Below are 16,480 nucleotides of genomic sequence, written 5' to 3'. Positions count from 1 at the left end.
CCATGCGTGCACACAGACACGCTCAGCTGCCCTGGGTTCTGGGCAGTGTCTGCCCTCCACGCCTGCTCTCTGGGGTCCTGGCAGGGCATCCAAACGCTGTCCTGATTGGCTTCCCACCTTGCTAGCTGGTCTTCCTGCCTTTTTCCTTCAGTCTTACCATCTAGGAACAGAGTGTTTGGGGAAATGCCCAGATGTTTCATTGTGGCTTATCTGGAGAAGCCCTTTGCTCAGAAACTTTGGTAGGGTCAGTTCTACTTGCTGGGAACCCTAGGGCCAAGGTCTGTCTGCCCAGAGTGAGGGGCAAGAGGTGGAAACTTGGGCTCCTCCCATCCACCTCCCTCTCCTTTCCCCCAAGTCCCTTTCACAGGGAGCCCCCACGATGCCAGGAGTTACTGTTAGGATTTTTGAAACCCAGCCAGATGTATCGGTGGGCAGAGAGGAGGACACATCCCCAAGGGCCACTTGCAGCCTTCTCACGGTCTTATCATTCCCTTCTGATGCCCCCAGCTAATGCACCTGTATTAGTTTACTAGGAGCCACAGAACAAAGTTCCACAGGCTGGGTGGTGTGAACAACAGGAATTTATTTTCTCAAGTTTTCACAGGATGCAAGTCTCCAAGATCAAGGGGTTGGCTAGGGTGGTGCCTTTTGAAGCCCCTCTCCTTGGTTTGTAGACAGCTGTTCTCTATGTCCAAATTCCACCATCCGCCCCGCTTTTTTTTGGCAGTGCCCACGGTCCTCAAAGTTCCCAGGCCACAGCAGCGACAATGTAGGATCCATACCTGCTGGGGCACCAGGGAACTCCCTAGTTTCCCCTTGTTATAAAGACACTTGTTAACTGGGATCGTTTTAACATGGTGATCTCTGTAAAGACCTCAGCTCCAAATACACTCGCATTCTGAAGTCTTGAGTGTGAAGATTTCAACATACAAATTTGCAGAAGGGAATATAATCCAGCCCCTAACAGCATCATACCTTTTTTCTTTCCTTCATCATTAACTGATTGAAGGCCTCCACATCTTCATTTGTCAAACTGAAGGTCAATTTGTCAAATCTTGTTGGTGAGCCCACCGGTTAAACACATCACATTCATCATCCCGCATCTTTTGTGAGATTTTTTTCAATTCCGCTTTGTAGTTGAGTGAGAGACCAATTGACATTGACGGGGGGAGGAGGGGGAGATGGACCTTTTCTACCTGTGCTGCCCAGTGTGGTAGCCACTGGCCACGATGGCCCATCTAAATTGAGATGTGCTGTGAGTGTAAAACCCACACTGGGCTTCAAAGTCTAGGTACAAAATACAGAATATAAAACATTCATGTTCTAAAATATGGATTGAATGTTGGAATGCTACTCTTTCGGACATACTTGGTCACATTAACTGTGGTACCCAGGGGGTTCCTGTCATGGCTCAGTGGTTAACGAACCCGTCTAGGAACCATGAGGTTGCGGGTTCGATCCCTGGCGTGGCTCAGTGGGTTGAGGATCTGGCGTTGCCATGAGCTGTGGTATGGGTCGTAGATGCAGCTCAGATCCTGAGTTGCTGTGACTGTGGTGTAGGCCGGTGGCTACAGCTTCAACTGGACCCCTAGTCTGGGAACCTCCATATGCCGCGGGTGTGGCCCTAGAAAAGACAAAATCAAAAAACAAACAAACAAAAAACAACAACAACAAAAAACCGTGGTACCTAAGTCAAGTTCACCAGTTCTTCTTGTGTGTGGTTACCAGAAAACATTACATTCTGTGGGTAGCTCAAGTGATATTCCCCTTGGGCAGTGTCACTTGAAAGTTCAGTGGAGAGGGACTCCCCCCGCCACTTCTAAGCAGATCTGTTCATTCTGGAATGTTTTCATCTTGTTGTACCTTATGGGGCCCCAGGGAATTAACGTGCATATATTAGGATCCCCACGGGATAACCTCTCTTTTTCTTCTCTCCAGCCCCCAAGAGGAGGACCCCGTAGCCACGTGGTCTGCTGCTTTGGTTGGGGACTCGAGTCTCATTTTTAAGACACCGATTCCCTCTGGGTCAGTTTCTTCCTTATTCACTCCTTGAAGAGGTGCCCCCACAAGGACCTGCCATAGCTTATGAAGTGACAGGACCATCACAGATCTCTGAATGCCTGTGAAACCTCAGGGCGTGATGCTGGAGGAACTTGTGGGGAGGTCTCTAAAGAACTGCCTGTTTATAAGAAAGATGTGACCCTGTCGGTTCCAACTAGATTTTTTTTTTCTCCCCAGAGGACTGACTGAGACATCAGAAAAGAAAAGCATTCACACATCTGAAGAGGAAGTGGGTCCCCAAACCTACTCGCCTTCCTGAAAGCAATCTGGAAACCCTTCCAATAAGTTCTGACAATAAAGGACTTCAGCATCCCGTGTCCTGATTTTTGGCCAAGATGGGAACATTCTGTCCTTTGCCGAGAAGCTTCGCCTCTGAAATCAGTTCTGGGTTCAAATTCTGACTGGCTGTGAGTTCAATCTTCTGAATCTTGGTAGGGGTGGGAGGTGTGGGAGAGTTCTCTGTAAAAACAGACTCCCAGCTCATAGGGTGGCCGAGGAGATGCATCGAGGTGGCAAACAGGGAGCAGTGGCTGACTCCCCAAAGCCCTTGACATGTGGTATCATTGGAGCACCATGTCCATCCTGGTCAACAGCTGTGATTATTTTTATATTATTTTATTTTTATTATAGTTGATTTACAATATTCTGTCAACTTCTGCTAGATAGCAAAGTGACCCAGTCATATATACATACACACTGTTCTTCTCATGTGATCTTCCATCATCTTCTATCACAAGCGACTGGCTATAATTAATTCTCTGTGCTGTACAGTAGGACCTCATTGCTTGTCCATTCTAAAAGTAATAGTTTGCATCTACTAACCCCAAACTCCCAGTCCATCCCACTTCCGCCTCCTCCCTCTTGGCAACCACAAGTCTGCTCCCATATAAGAGCTGTGATTCTTTTTTTTAAAAAAATTTTTAATTGTTATTTCCCCAACACAATTTTTTTCTACCAGTTACATATACATGTACACATTCTATTATTACACATTATCATGCTCCATCATAAGTGACTAGACATAGTTCTCAGTGCTACACAGTAGGATCTCGTTGCTAATCCATTCCGAAGGCAAGAGTTTGCATCTATTAACCCCAAACTCCCGATCCATCCCACTCCCTCCCCCTCAGCAACCACGAGTCTATTCTCCAAGCCCATGATTTTCTTTTCTGTGGAAGAGCTGTGATTCTTGATGAACTCATCTTTCAGGAAAGACGAGTCTGCTGCTATTCTAAGGTATGAGAGAACAGCAGCTTGAAGGAAGACAGAAAGTTATTCCTCTCTTGTCCAACAGTCCATGAGGAGACAGACCAAAGCTGACTTGGCATATCCACAGTCCCGATCCTTGCAAGAGTACTGGGATGGGGGCAGGGGAGGGGACACCTCCCAATCCAGAGGGGCAGGAGAAAGAAAGTTTCCAATGTCCCTTAAGCTTCTAGATACCCAAAGGCACCCCTTTTCTTTTAGTTTCCTTCATTTAAATATACAATTAAAAGTAGATCAGAAATGTGTAAAGATGTTCTCCTCCCAAAAAAGTATCTGACATGGATACGGCTAAAGCCACGTGTGTTGGCCCTCCTCATGGAGTCTGTAAGCTTTCGCATTTTTCTTTTGTCTTTTTTTTTCTTTTCTTTTCTTTTTTTTCTAGGGCCACACCTGCAGCATATGGAGGTTTCCAGGCTAGGGGTTGAATTGGAGCTGCAGCTGCTGGCCTACACCACAGCCACAGCGCTGCTGGCCTACGCCACAGCCACAGCAATGCGGGATCCAAGTCACGTCTGGGACCTACATCACAGCTCACGGCAATGCCAGATCCTTAACCTGCTGGGAGAGGCCAGGCATCCTCATGGTTCCTAGTCGGATTCGTTTCCACTGCACCACAACGGGAACTCCAGCTTTTACATTTTTCAGTGTGTAAGCAGAGCCAATCCTCATTTGCAGAAGCCATGTTTACAAGACTGTCTGCTCCTTAAAATTCTGCAACAAATGCTTCCGGTGCTTTTGCCGTCACCTCTGGAAATGCATGGAACCTGCCCAACGTGCACGTTCCCAGCTGAAGGTCGAACAAGGTGACACTCTGCCTCATCGCTTCAGGTCAGACCATGGATGCATGTCTTCTGAGGGGCCTATTTAGGGCTTTGTTTTTTCTGTTTCTGTTGGTGATTTTCACTCTTGGAAATGGCCCCCAAGTGTAGTGCTAAAGGACTGGCCAGGGTTCCTGAGAACAAGAAGGCCGTGATGGGCCTTGTGGAGAAACAAACGTGTGTTAAACGAGCTCTGCTCAGGCATGAATGATGTGCTGCTGGCCCTGAGGTTGATGCCAGGGAGTCATCGATGTATATTAACTACAGTGTCCCCGAACAGACACACACATGATACAAGGTATGTGCTGATCACTGGATAAAAATGCTGTGACTGGGGATCAAGATGGTGGAGCAGGAGTTCCCGTCGTGGCGCAGTGGTTAACGAATCCGACTAGGAACCATGAGGTTGCGGGTTCGGTCCCTGCCCTTGCTCAGTGGGTTAATGATCCGGCGTTGCCGTGAGCTGTGGTGTAGGTTGCAGATGTGGCTCGGATCTTGCGTTGCTGTGGCTCTGGCGTAGGCCGGCGGCTACAGCTCCGATTCGACCCCTAGCCTGGGAACCTCCATATGCCGCTGGAGCGGCCCAAGAAATGGCAAAAAAGACAAAAAAAAAAAAAAAAAGATGGTGGAGCAGGAGGACATGGACTTCACACCCCCCCCACGCAAATACATGAGAAATACATCCACGTGTGGAACAAGTATCACAGGGAACCACCTGGAAAATGGCAAGTGAACTCCTACAAAACCTTTGCTGCAGAAAAGATCTCTACATAACCAGGGGAGAACAGGATGGGCGCCCGGGGAGGGATGTGTAGGGGAGAGAAGACCCTCGCCCTGGGGAGCGCCCTGGCTGGCTGGGAAACCCGCTGGGACAAGAGGGGCTGGAGAAGCCCAGCCTCCACTCGTGAGGCGCACATGTAAGCCGGCTGGCTGGCTGGCTAACCATCGGGGCAGAGAGAGCATAGTGCTGGTGGCCACTGCCTCGCTGCACTTCCCAACCCAAAGGGCCCAACGCCTTGGCCCCATAGGCTCCACACCAGAACCTGGTGCAGGACAAGGGGAGAGATTAGGTCCAGCAGCACAGAGATCAAGGCAGAACTGCAGAGACTGCTGTAAGCACACACAGGAGCTGCGGATCCAATGAGGCAGAAATTGCCAGCGCATGTACCAGGCAGGGCCACAAACATTCCCAGCAGCTGAGTGATGAGTCTCAGGTAGAATGGTCCTAGAAGGGGACTCGATCAAGCCCCTACAGAGACAAACCGGGGGGGGGGGCTGGAGTGTGGTCCAGGGGAACTATGAAGCCCACTGTCGGCACAGCACAGCTGGTCCTTGCCACCTCAGACACTGTCCATAGAAACTGAATGGTACCACAGAAACACTTGGCGGCTGGCCACAGAGTCCATGGCAGAAAGGCCCTGGGCAGCAACACCAGTGATTCATTTTCTGTGGGAGCACCCCACCCCACCCCCACTACACAGCAGCTTGGAGCTGGATCTGGGGTGGGTGGGTCCACAGCCACCTCGATTCCTGGAGCCACAGCACCCTGTCCCCAGCCCACTTCATATCATAGCCTAGCACTAGGTCTGAGACAGACACAGTGGAGAAAGGGATGTGACCTTGGGCTGCTTCTGAGTAGAACCACGGACACCGGCATGGTTTGCACAGCACATAGATTCGGTGTTACCACAAAGACTTCACCTGCTTCAGCAGTTACCTCCTTTGGGGCAGGGCAGGCACTTGAGGGCAATGGGGCCTAATCGAACCTGACCCTTAGGGCTTCTCCCCCAACCAAGTGGGGAGCAGACCCCACCCCTGGCATGGCTGTGACAGCCACAGAGTAAAGAGGAGGCCCTGCCCAACATCACATGCAGGCTCTGGACACCATACATAATCCCAACAACACCCCTATCACAGGGATAACGATCGGCACACTCTGAGCAAAGACGTGGCAGGCATCCACACCAAAACCAGCCCTCGCACCAAAAACACCAGACACACACAGTTTTCACAGGATCGCTCCCACATAAAAACATCTCTTCAGGACCACAGTAAATAACTGCTTCTCCTAAATTCATAGATTCAGAGAAAGCTAAGTAAAATGAAAAAGCAGAGGAACTACTACAACTGTAGAAACAAGAGAAATCCTCTGAAAGAACAAATAATGAAGCAGATCTCAGCAGTTCACTTACCAGACTCCAAGTCCAAAAAGGAGATAACAAAAACGCTACAGAAATTAAGAAAGATTATAAATAGAAATGCAGATCACTGTAACAAGAACACAGAAACTATAAAAATGAACCAATCAAAATGAGACAATTCAACCGGCAAGATAAAAACCAATCTAGAAGCAATGATTAGCAAACTAAATGACACGGAACCAATAAGTGATCTGGAAGACAGCAAAATGAAAATGAAAATCACCCAATCAGAACAGGAGACAAATGGGAAAAAAAAAGAAAGAAAGCAATGAAAAAGTAGTATGGAATATATAAAGCATACCAACTTATAAATAAAGGGGTTCCAGAAGGAGAAGAGAGAGAGAGAAAGGAATCAAAAACGTATTTGAGGAAATTTTTTTTTTTTCCTTTTTAGAGCCACACCCATGGCATATGGAGGTTCCCAGGCTAGGGGTCGAATGGGAGCTGTTGCTCGCAGGCTACACCACAGCCACAGCAACGTGGAATCTGAGCCACGTCTGTGACCTATACCACAGCTCACGGCAACATTGGATCCTTAATGCACTGAGCAAGGCCAGGGATCGAACCTGCAATCTCGTGGTTCCTAGTCAGATTCATTTCCACTGAGCCATGATGGGAACTCCAATATTTGAGAAAATTATGACTGAAAACTCCCCAAACCTAAAGAAGGAAACACATCCAGGGATAGGAAGCACAGAGGGTCCTAAACAAGATGAACTCAAACAGACCCACACCAAGGCATGTTACATTTGAAATGGCAAAAGTCAAAGAAAGGATTCTAGGAGTTCCCATTGTGGTTCAGCAGGTTAAAAAACCCAACTAGTGTCCATGAGGATGTAGGTTCGATCCCTGGCCTTGCTCAGTGGGTTAAGGATCCTGAGTTGCCATAAGCTGTGGTACAGGTTGCAGACACAGCTTGGATCTGGTGTTGCTGCGGCTGTGGTGTAGGCCACCAGCTGCAGCTCTGATTCAAACCCTAGCCTGGGAACTTCCATATGCTGCAGGTGCAGCCTAAAAAGAAAAAAGTAATAATAAAATAAAATAGAGGAAGAGATAAAGGATTTCTCAGATAAGCAAAAGCTAAAAGCATTCAACAATACTAAACTTTACTTTAAATGCCAATGGACTAAATGCACTGATCAAAAGACACAGAGTAGCAGACTGGATAATAAAACAAGAACATACAATATGCTGCCTACAAGAGACCCACTTAAGGGTGAAAGACACACACAGATTGAAAGTAAGGGAATGGAGGGAGTTCCTGTTGTGACCTAGCCAGTTAAGAACCCAACATAGTATCCATAAGGATGTGAGTTCAATCCCTGGCCTCACTCAATGGGTTAAGGATTTTGCACTGCCACAAGCTGTGTCACAGATGCAGCTCAGATGTGGTGTTGCTGTGGCTGCAGCATAGGCTGGCAGCTCCAGCTCCGATTCGACCCCAACCCAGGAACTTCCATATGCCACAGGTTCAGCCATAAAACAGAAAAAAAAAAAAAGTAAGTAAGTAAGGGAATGGAAAAAAAAAACATTTCATGCAAATGGAAACAGTGAGAAAACAGGTATAGCAATACTCATATCAAACAAAATAGACATTAAGCAAAGTCCATACAGAATGACAATGAAGGATGTTATATAATGATAAAGGGACCAATACAAGAAGAGGATATTACACTAATTAACATATACGCAGCCAACACAGGAGCACCTAAATATATAAAACAAATACTAACAGACATAAAGGGAGAAAATGACAGGAACACAATAATAGCAGAAGACTTTAACACCACAGAGACATCAATAGATAGGTCTTCCAGACAGAAAATCAATAAGGCAACAGAATTCCTAAATGACACAAGAGGCCAGCTGAGTTAATTGACATTCTCAGGACACTAAATGAAAAAAAAAACAAAAAACAAAAAACAAACAAACAAAAAAAACAGAATAAACATTCTTTTCAAGTGTGCACTGAACGTTCTCTAGGGGACCACACAGCCTCAAAAAACTTAAGAGGATAGAAATTATTTACGACCACAGTGGTATGAAACTGGAAATCAACCACAGGGGGAAAAAATGAGAAAAGAACAATCACATGGAGACTAAACGACATGCTCCTAAAAAATAAATGGGTCAACAATGAAATCAAAGAATTCAGAAAACACCCAGAGAGAAATGAAAATGCAATCATACAAAATATATGGGATGCAGCAAAAGCAATTCTAAGAGGGAAGTTCACAATACAGGTCTTCCTCAAGAAATAAGAAAAATCTCAGAAAAAAAACAACAACCTAACCTACCACCTAAAAGAATTAGATGAACAAACAGAACCTAAAGTCAGCAGAAGGAAGGAAATAATACAGATCAGAGAGGAAATAAATTAAAGCTCCAAAAAACAACAGAAAAGATCAATAAAACCCAAGGCTGTTTTTAAAAGATAAGCAAAATGACAAACCTCTAGCCAGGCTCACCCAGAAGAAAACAGAAAGGACACAAACAAATAAATTAAGGAATGAAAGAGGAAAAATAACAACTGATATCACAGAAATAAAAAAAATTTAAAGGAAATGCTATGAGCAGTTATACGTCAACAAATCTGACAACCAAGAAAAAATGGACAAGTTTCTAGAAATACACAGCCTGCCAAAACTGAGTTAGGAAGAAACATAATTTGAACAGACTGATTATTAGGAGTTAAATAGAATCTGTACTTTAAATAACTCCCCGCAAACAAAAGTCCAGGACTGGGAGTTCCCTGGTGGCTCAGCAGGTCAAGGATCTGGCATTGTCACTGCTGTGGCTCCAGTTACTGCTTCTGCGTGATTCAATCCTTGGCCCTGGAACTTCCACATGCTGCAGGATCAGCTCCCCCCCCCCCCCAAAAAAAACCTCCAGGACCACACAGCTTCACTGCAGAATTCTACCAACTGTACAAAGAAGAACTTACACCTATCCTTCCCAAACTATTCCAAAAAATTGAAGAGGATGGAACACTCCCAAATTCATTCTATGAAGCCACCATCACCCTGATACCAAAACCAAAGACATTACCAAAAAAAAAAAAAAAAAAGGGAAAATTACAGGCCAACATCTTTGATAAACAGATGCAAAAATCCTCAACAAAATATTAGCAAAATGAATCCAACAGCACACAACAAAGATCACATGCCATGTTCAAGTTGGCTTCATTCCAGTGTCCATCCTAAGGATGGTTCAACATATACAAACCAATCATTGTGATACACCACATTAACACAAGGAAAGAGGAGTTCCTGTCATGGTGCAATGGTTAACGAATCCGACTAGGAACCATGAGGTTGCGGCTTTGATCCCTGGCCTTGCTCAGTGGGTTGAGGAGCTGGCATTGCCATGAGCTGTGGTATAGGTTGCAGACACAGCTCAGATCCCGCATTGCTGTGGCTCTGGCGTAGGCTGGTGGCTATGGCTCCAATTAGACCCCTAGCCTGGGAATCTCCGTATGCTGTGGGAGCAGTCCTAGGAAAAGGCAAAAAAAAAAGTAAAGACAAAAATCACATGATCATCTCTATAGATGCAGAAAAAGCATCTGATGAAATTCAACATCCATTCATGATAAAAATTCTCACCCAAGTGGGTATAGAGGGAATATATCTTAACATAATAAAAGCCACTTACAACAAACCCACAGCCACCATAATACTCAACGACCAAAAGCTGAAAGCCTCCTGTTAAATTCAGAAACAAGACAAGGATGCCCACTCTCACCACTTCTTCTATTCAAGACAGAACTGGCAGTCCTAGTCACAGCCATCAAACAGGAAGAAGAAATAAAAAGCATCCAGGAGTTCCTGATATAATGCAATGGGATTAGCAGCATTTCTGCAGCACCAGGACACAGGTTCAATCCCCAGCCTGGCACAGTGGGTTAAGGATCTGGCATTGCATCTGCACTCACAACTGCAGCTCAGATCTAATCCCAGGCCCAGGAATTCCATATGCCATGGGGTGGCCAAAAAAGAAAAAAGAAAAAAAAAAGATATCTAAAATGGAAGAGAAGTAAAACCGTCACTATTCACAGATGTCATGATACTATACATAGAGAACCCTAAAATTTCCACACAAAATTATGAGAAGAAATGAATTAAACAAGGCCGCAGGATACAAGACCAATATACAGAAATCTGTTTTATTTCTTTACACAACCGAGCAATTATCACAAAGAGAAAATTCAGTCTCACTTAAAACTGTGTCCCAAAAAATATCTAGGAATGAACTTAACCAAAGAGGTAAAGGAACTATACAATGAAAACTATAAAACACTGATAAAGGAAGCTGAAGATGATTCAAAGAAATGGAAAGACATCCACGTTCTTGGGTTGGAAAAATTAATATTGTTAAAATGGCCATGCTACCCAAACCAAGCTACAGATTTAATGCAATCTCTATCAAAATACCCATGACATTTTTCACAGAACTAGAATAAATAACACTAAAATTTATATAGAATCATAAAAGACCCAGAATTGCCAAAGCAACAAAGCTGAAAAAGAACAAAGCTGAAAGCATAACCCTTCCAGACTTCAGGCTATACTACAAAGCTACAGCAATCAAAATAGCATGGTACTGGCACAAAAACATACATATGGATCAATGGAATAGAAAAGAGCCCAGAAATAAACCCACACACCTATAGGCAATTAATCAGTGACAAAGGAGGCAAGAACATACAAGGAAGAAAAGACGGTCTCTTTAACGAGTGCTGTTGGGAAAGCTGGACAGCTGCATGTAAATCAAGTTAGAGCACATCTTCACACCAAACAAAAAGTAAACTCAAAATAATTTAAAGACCTGAATATAAGCCATGACACCATAAAATTCCTAGAAGAGAACACAAGGCAAAACATTTTTGGACATAAATTGTAGCAATATTTTCTTGGCTCAATCTCCCAAGGCAATAGAAGTAAAAGTAAAAATAAATAAACATGACCTAATCAAATTTAAAAGCTTTTGCACAACAAAGGAAACTATCAACAAAATGAAAAGACAACCTATGGAATAGGAGAAAATATTTGCAAACAATACGACTGACAAGGGGTTGATATTTAAAATATACAAACAGCTCATACAATAACAAAAAACACAGCCCAATCAAAAAATGGGCAAAAGACCTAAACAGATATTTCTCCAAAGAAGACGTATGGATGGCCAGTAGGCAAATGAAGAAATGCTCGACATCAATAATTATTAGAGAAATGCAAATCAAAACTACCATGAGGTACCACCTCACACCAGTGCACACCATGGCCATCATTAATAAGACCACAAATAACAAATGCTGGAGAGGGTGTGGAGAAAAGGGAACCCTCCTGCACTGTTGGTGGGGATGTATGTTGGTGCAGCCAATATGGAAAACACTATGGAGGTTCCTTAAAAAAAACTAAAAATAGAGCTACCACATGATCTAGCAATTCCTCTCCTGGGTACATATTTGGAAAAAGCACAAACTTTAATTCAAAAAGATACACACACCTCAGTGTTCAATACCAGCACTATAACAGCCAAGACATGGAAATAACCCAAATGTCCATCAACAGACAACTGGCTTAAAAAGATGTCATGTTATATACACACATACACACGTGCACATGCATATATATATATATATGCGAATATTACTCAGACATAAAAAATAATGAAATATTGCTATTTGCAGCAACATGGATGGATTTAGAGAATATTACACTTAGTGAAGTAATTCACACAGAGAAAGACAATATATCATTTATACATAGGATCTAAAAAATAATACAAATAAATCTATATACAAATCAGAAACAGACTCACAGACACAGAAAACAATTTTTGGTCACCAAAAGGGAAAGGGAGAGGGGAGGATAAATTAGGAGCACGAGATTAACAGATACAAACTACATAAAATAGATAAGCAACAAGGATTTACCATATAGCACAGGGAACTATGTTCAACATCTTGTAATAACCTGTAATGAAAAATAATCTGAAAAAGAATGTGTGTTTGTGTGTGTGTGTGTAACTCAATCACTTTGCTGCACAACTAAACTAACACAATATTGTAAATCAACTATAATTCAATTGTAAAAAAGTTTTCAAGACAAGTTCAATACCTGCTTTTTCATCAAACAATGCTGGATAATATGCAAATAAATAACTTAGAGAACTTAGATTTTTACTTCACATCATATACAAAAAAATTAAATCAAAATGTATCATACATCCAAAATGTTAAAGCCAAAATGATAAAACTGTTGGGGGAAAGAAAACAAAGGAGAAAATCTTTATGTCCTTGCTTAGATAACATGACATCAAAGTACAAACCATAAATGAAAGAAATGACAAAACTGGACTTCATCAAAACTTAAATTTTTTGCCCTTCAAAAGATACTGTCCATCAAGTGCCAACTTTGAAAAGGAAGACAAGTATTTAAGAATCATGTATCTGCTAAAGAACTTGTAGCCAGAATATATAAAGAACACTTGGAGTTCCCGTCGTGGCCCAGTGGTTAACGAATCCAACTAGGAACCATGAGGTTGCGGGTTCGGTCCCTGCCCTTGCTCAGTGGGTTAACGATCCAGCGTTGCCGTGAGCTGTGGTGTAGGTTGCAGACGCGGCTCGGATCCCACATTGCTGTGGCTCTGGCGTAGGCCGGTGGCTGCAGCTCCGATTAGACCCCTAGCCTGGGAACCTCCTGGGGAGCGGCCCAAGAAATAGCAACAACAACAACAAAAAAAAGACAAAAAAAACACTTAACAATTCAACAATAAAAAGACAAATGATTCAACTTGGAAGTGAGCAAAGGATGTGAACGATCATTTCTCTAAAGGTATACAAATGACCAAAAAGCACATGAAGAGATGCTCAACATCATTAGCCACCAGGGAAATGCAAATCAAAGCCACAAGATACCACTTTACACCCACTAGAACAGCTAATGTTAAAAAATCTAATAATGCCACATGTTGCCAAGGATGTGGAGAGACTGAAAGCCTCACTACCACTGGTGAGAATGTAAAATGGAATAACTATTTTGGAAAACAGTTTAGAAGTTTCTGAAAATGTTAAACGTTGAGTTACCATACGACCCAGCAATTCAGCTCCTAGGTCTATATATGTCCAAGAGAAGTGAAAGTATCTTCATACACAGAAACCTGTACACGAATGTTTGCAGCAGCATTATTCACAGCCACCAAATACTGGGGAAAAGACCAAATGCCCACCAAGTGACAAACTCAATAAACATGGTACATCCAAATAATGCAATACTGCTCAACCATAATAATGAACAAACTTACACTAAGTGGAAAAAGCCAGACACAAAAGACTACACATATTATCCCCTTTAAGTGAAATTTCCAGCAAAGACAAAACAATGTTGACAGCAGACCAGTGGTTCCCTGAGGCTGAGAGTAAGAGCACAAAGGAAATTTTCTGGGTGATGGAAGTGTCCCCATACTAGCTTATGGTGATGGTTTCATGCCATATGAATTTATTAAAAATCATTGTACTGGAGTTCCTGTCGTGGCGCAGTGGTTAACAAATCTGACTAGGAACCATGAGGTTGCGGGTTCGGTCCCTGCCCTTGCTCAGTGGGTTAACGATCCGGCGTTGCCATGAGCTGTGGTGTAGGTTGTAGACTCGGCTCGGATCCCGCGTTGCTGTGGCTCTGGCGTAGGCTGGTGGCTACAGCTCTGATTCAACCCCTAGCCTGGGAACCTCCATATGCCGTGGGAGCGGCCCAAGAAATAGCAACAACAACAACAACAGCAACAACAAAAAAGACGAAAGACAAAAAAAAAAAAAAATCATTGTACTGTCACGAGAGGTGAATTTTAAGGTTTGTAAATCATAGCTCAAAAAATCAGGGGGAGGGAGTTCATCGTGGCTCAGCAGAAACGAATCTGACTAATAACCACGAGGATGCAGATTGGATCCCTGGCCTAGCTCAGTGGGTTAAGGATCTGGCATTGCCATGAGCTGTGTATAGGATGCAGATGTGGCTCGGATCTGGTGTTGCTATGGCTGTGGTGTAGGCCAATGGCTACAGCTCCAACTTGACCCCTAGCCTGGGAACCTCCATATGCTACAGGTGCAGTCCTAAAAAAAGACCAAAAAAAAAAAATAGGTGGAAAAAACCACTGGCAGGGCTGGAAGAGTATGCACCAAAAACAACCCCTAGTTGACCTCCAGAAGGCTCCTCTTCAGCAGCTGACAGTGGAATCACTCCGCCTCTGATGTGACCCGGAAAACTGCTTGTGCCCAAGAGGCCACTGAGTCAGGAAACTGCCAGCCAAGATAGAAAGCTGATGCCACTGCCACTGGCCCCAATACCACCTCGTTTCTGCCAGAAGCCAGCCTGGCTCTCCCCCTCACATGTGTCACTTACAAATCCATCACGGTTAGTGGAACCCAAGTTATGTCTAAAACCTTCCCCGTGTGGGATTCTGGGGAATACAGTTTTTAGCTTTCTAGCTTCCATTTGTTAAAATGGGGTTGAGACCCATCATCCGCCAGGCCAGTAGTGGCTGCTCTACCAGCTTCTTCCACGTGGCATGAATTCATCTGAGCATGTCATTGGTTATCTTTTCTGACTGAGTGGTATTCCATTAACTGGCTGTGCCATGCATACCCATACACATATCTTCTTTAGAGAAATGTCCATTCAAATTCTTTGCCTTTTTTTTTTTTTTTTTTTTTTGCCTCTTTGCCATTTCTAGGGCCGCTCCCGCGGCATATGGAGGTTCCCAGGCTAGGGGTCGAATCGGAGTGTCACCTCCGGCCTACGCCAGAGCCACAGCAACACGGGATCCAAGCCTCGTCTGCAACCTACACCACAGCTCACAGCAACGCCAGATCGTTAACCCACTGAGCAAGGGCAGGGACCGAACCCGCAACCTCATGGTTCCTAGTCGGATTCATTAACCACTGTGCCACGACGGGAACTCCTCTTTGCCCATTTTGAACTGAGTTCTCTGTCTTTTTATGGTTGAGTTACAGGACTTCTTCACACTTTCTGGTTACAAGTCCTTCATGCTGTTTTAATGACTATAGCTTTATAAGATTTTTTTTTTTTTTTTGGTCTTTTTGCTATTTCTTTGGGCCACTTCCGAGGCATATGGAGGTTCCCAGGCTAGGGGTCCAATAGGAGCCGTAGCCACCGGCCTACGCCAGAGCCACAGCAACGCGGGATCCGAGCCGCATCTGCAACCTACACTACAGCTCATGGCAACGCCGGATCCTTAACCCACTGGGCAAGGCCAGGGATCGCACCCACAACCTCATGGTTCCTAGTCGGATTCGTTAACCACTGCGCCACGACGGGAACTCCTATAAGATGTTTTAATGTGGACAGAACAAGGCTTCCTTTGTTATTTTTTTTCCTGTACTTTACTATTTTTGTAAACTTCTCCTTCTCCTTCACTTCCATGCCCACAGCATGCACAAGTTCCCAGACTAGGGCATGAACCTGAGGCACAGCAGTGACAATGCCGAATCCTTCAACATTATGCCACCAGGGAATTCCTATCTTTGTAAACTTTAAAATAAACCTGAGTTCCACAAAAATTCCTGTTGGGGATTTTCACTGAAATTGCATTTATACTGATCTGTGAAAGAATAACATCTACTTTTTTATTGATAGAGCCTTCTCAATCATTAATATGATGTCTTTTTCAATTTATTTGTATCTTTTTCTAGTAAGCCTTAATAATTTTACCCACAACTATCACATACAATTTTTGCTGAATTTAATTTTGGTTTACAGTTTGTGTTTCCACTGTGAATGTGATTTTTCCCCTTTTTCTAAGGATCAAAAGCAATATATGGGAACATTGTTTTTGTTTTTTGTATGTTAGTATTTATATCAGATACTTCACTACTATTTCTCAAAAAGTATAGACTTTTTACATAGATTATTAAATCTTCAGCAATATTTTTTCACTTTCTTCTCGGTATTTATCCCTCATTGAGGAAATACATATAGCTGATTATACTGTCCCCCCAAAAATGCTCAAACAGCAGAGAAATACATGTATTTTCTCAATGGTTTTCTTCCTGGCCTCACTGTTCTTTTAATAGCTGTTCTTTGAGAAGTGGAAAGAAGCTACTTTCAGAAAGACTTTTTC

Source organism: Phacochoerus africanus, chromosome 4 (assembly GCF_016906955.1).
Source record: "Phacochoerus africanus isolate WHEZ1 chromosome 4, ROS_Pafr_v1, whole genome shotgun sequence".
In the NCBI taxonomy this organism is placed as follows: domain Eukaryota; kingdom Metazoa; phylum Chordata; class Mammalia; order Artiodactyla; family Suidae; genus Phacochoerus; species Phacochoerus africanus.
Note: the sequence above shows the minus strand (reverse complement) of the source record.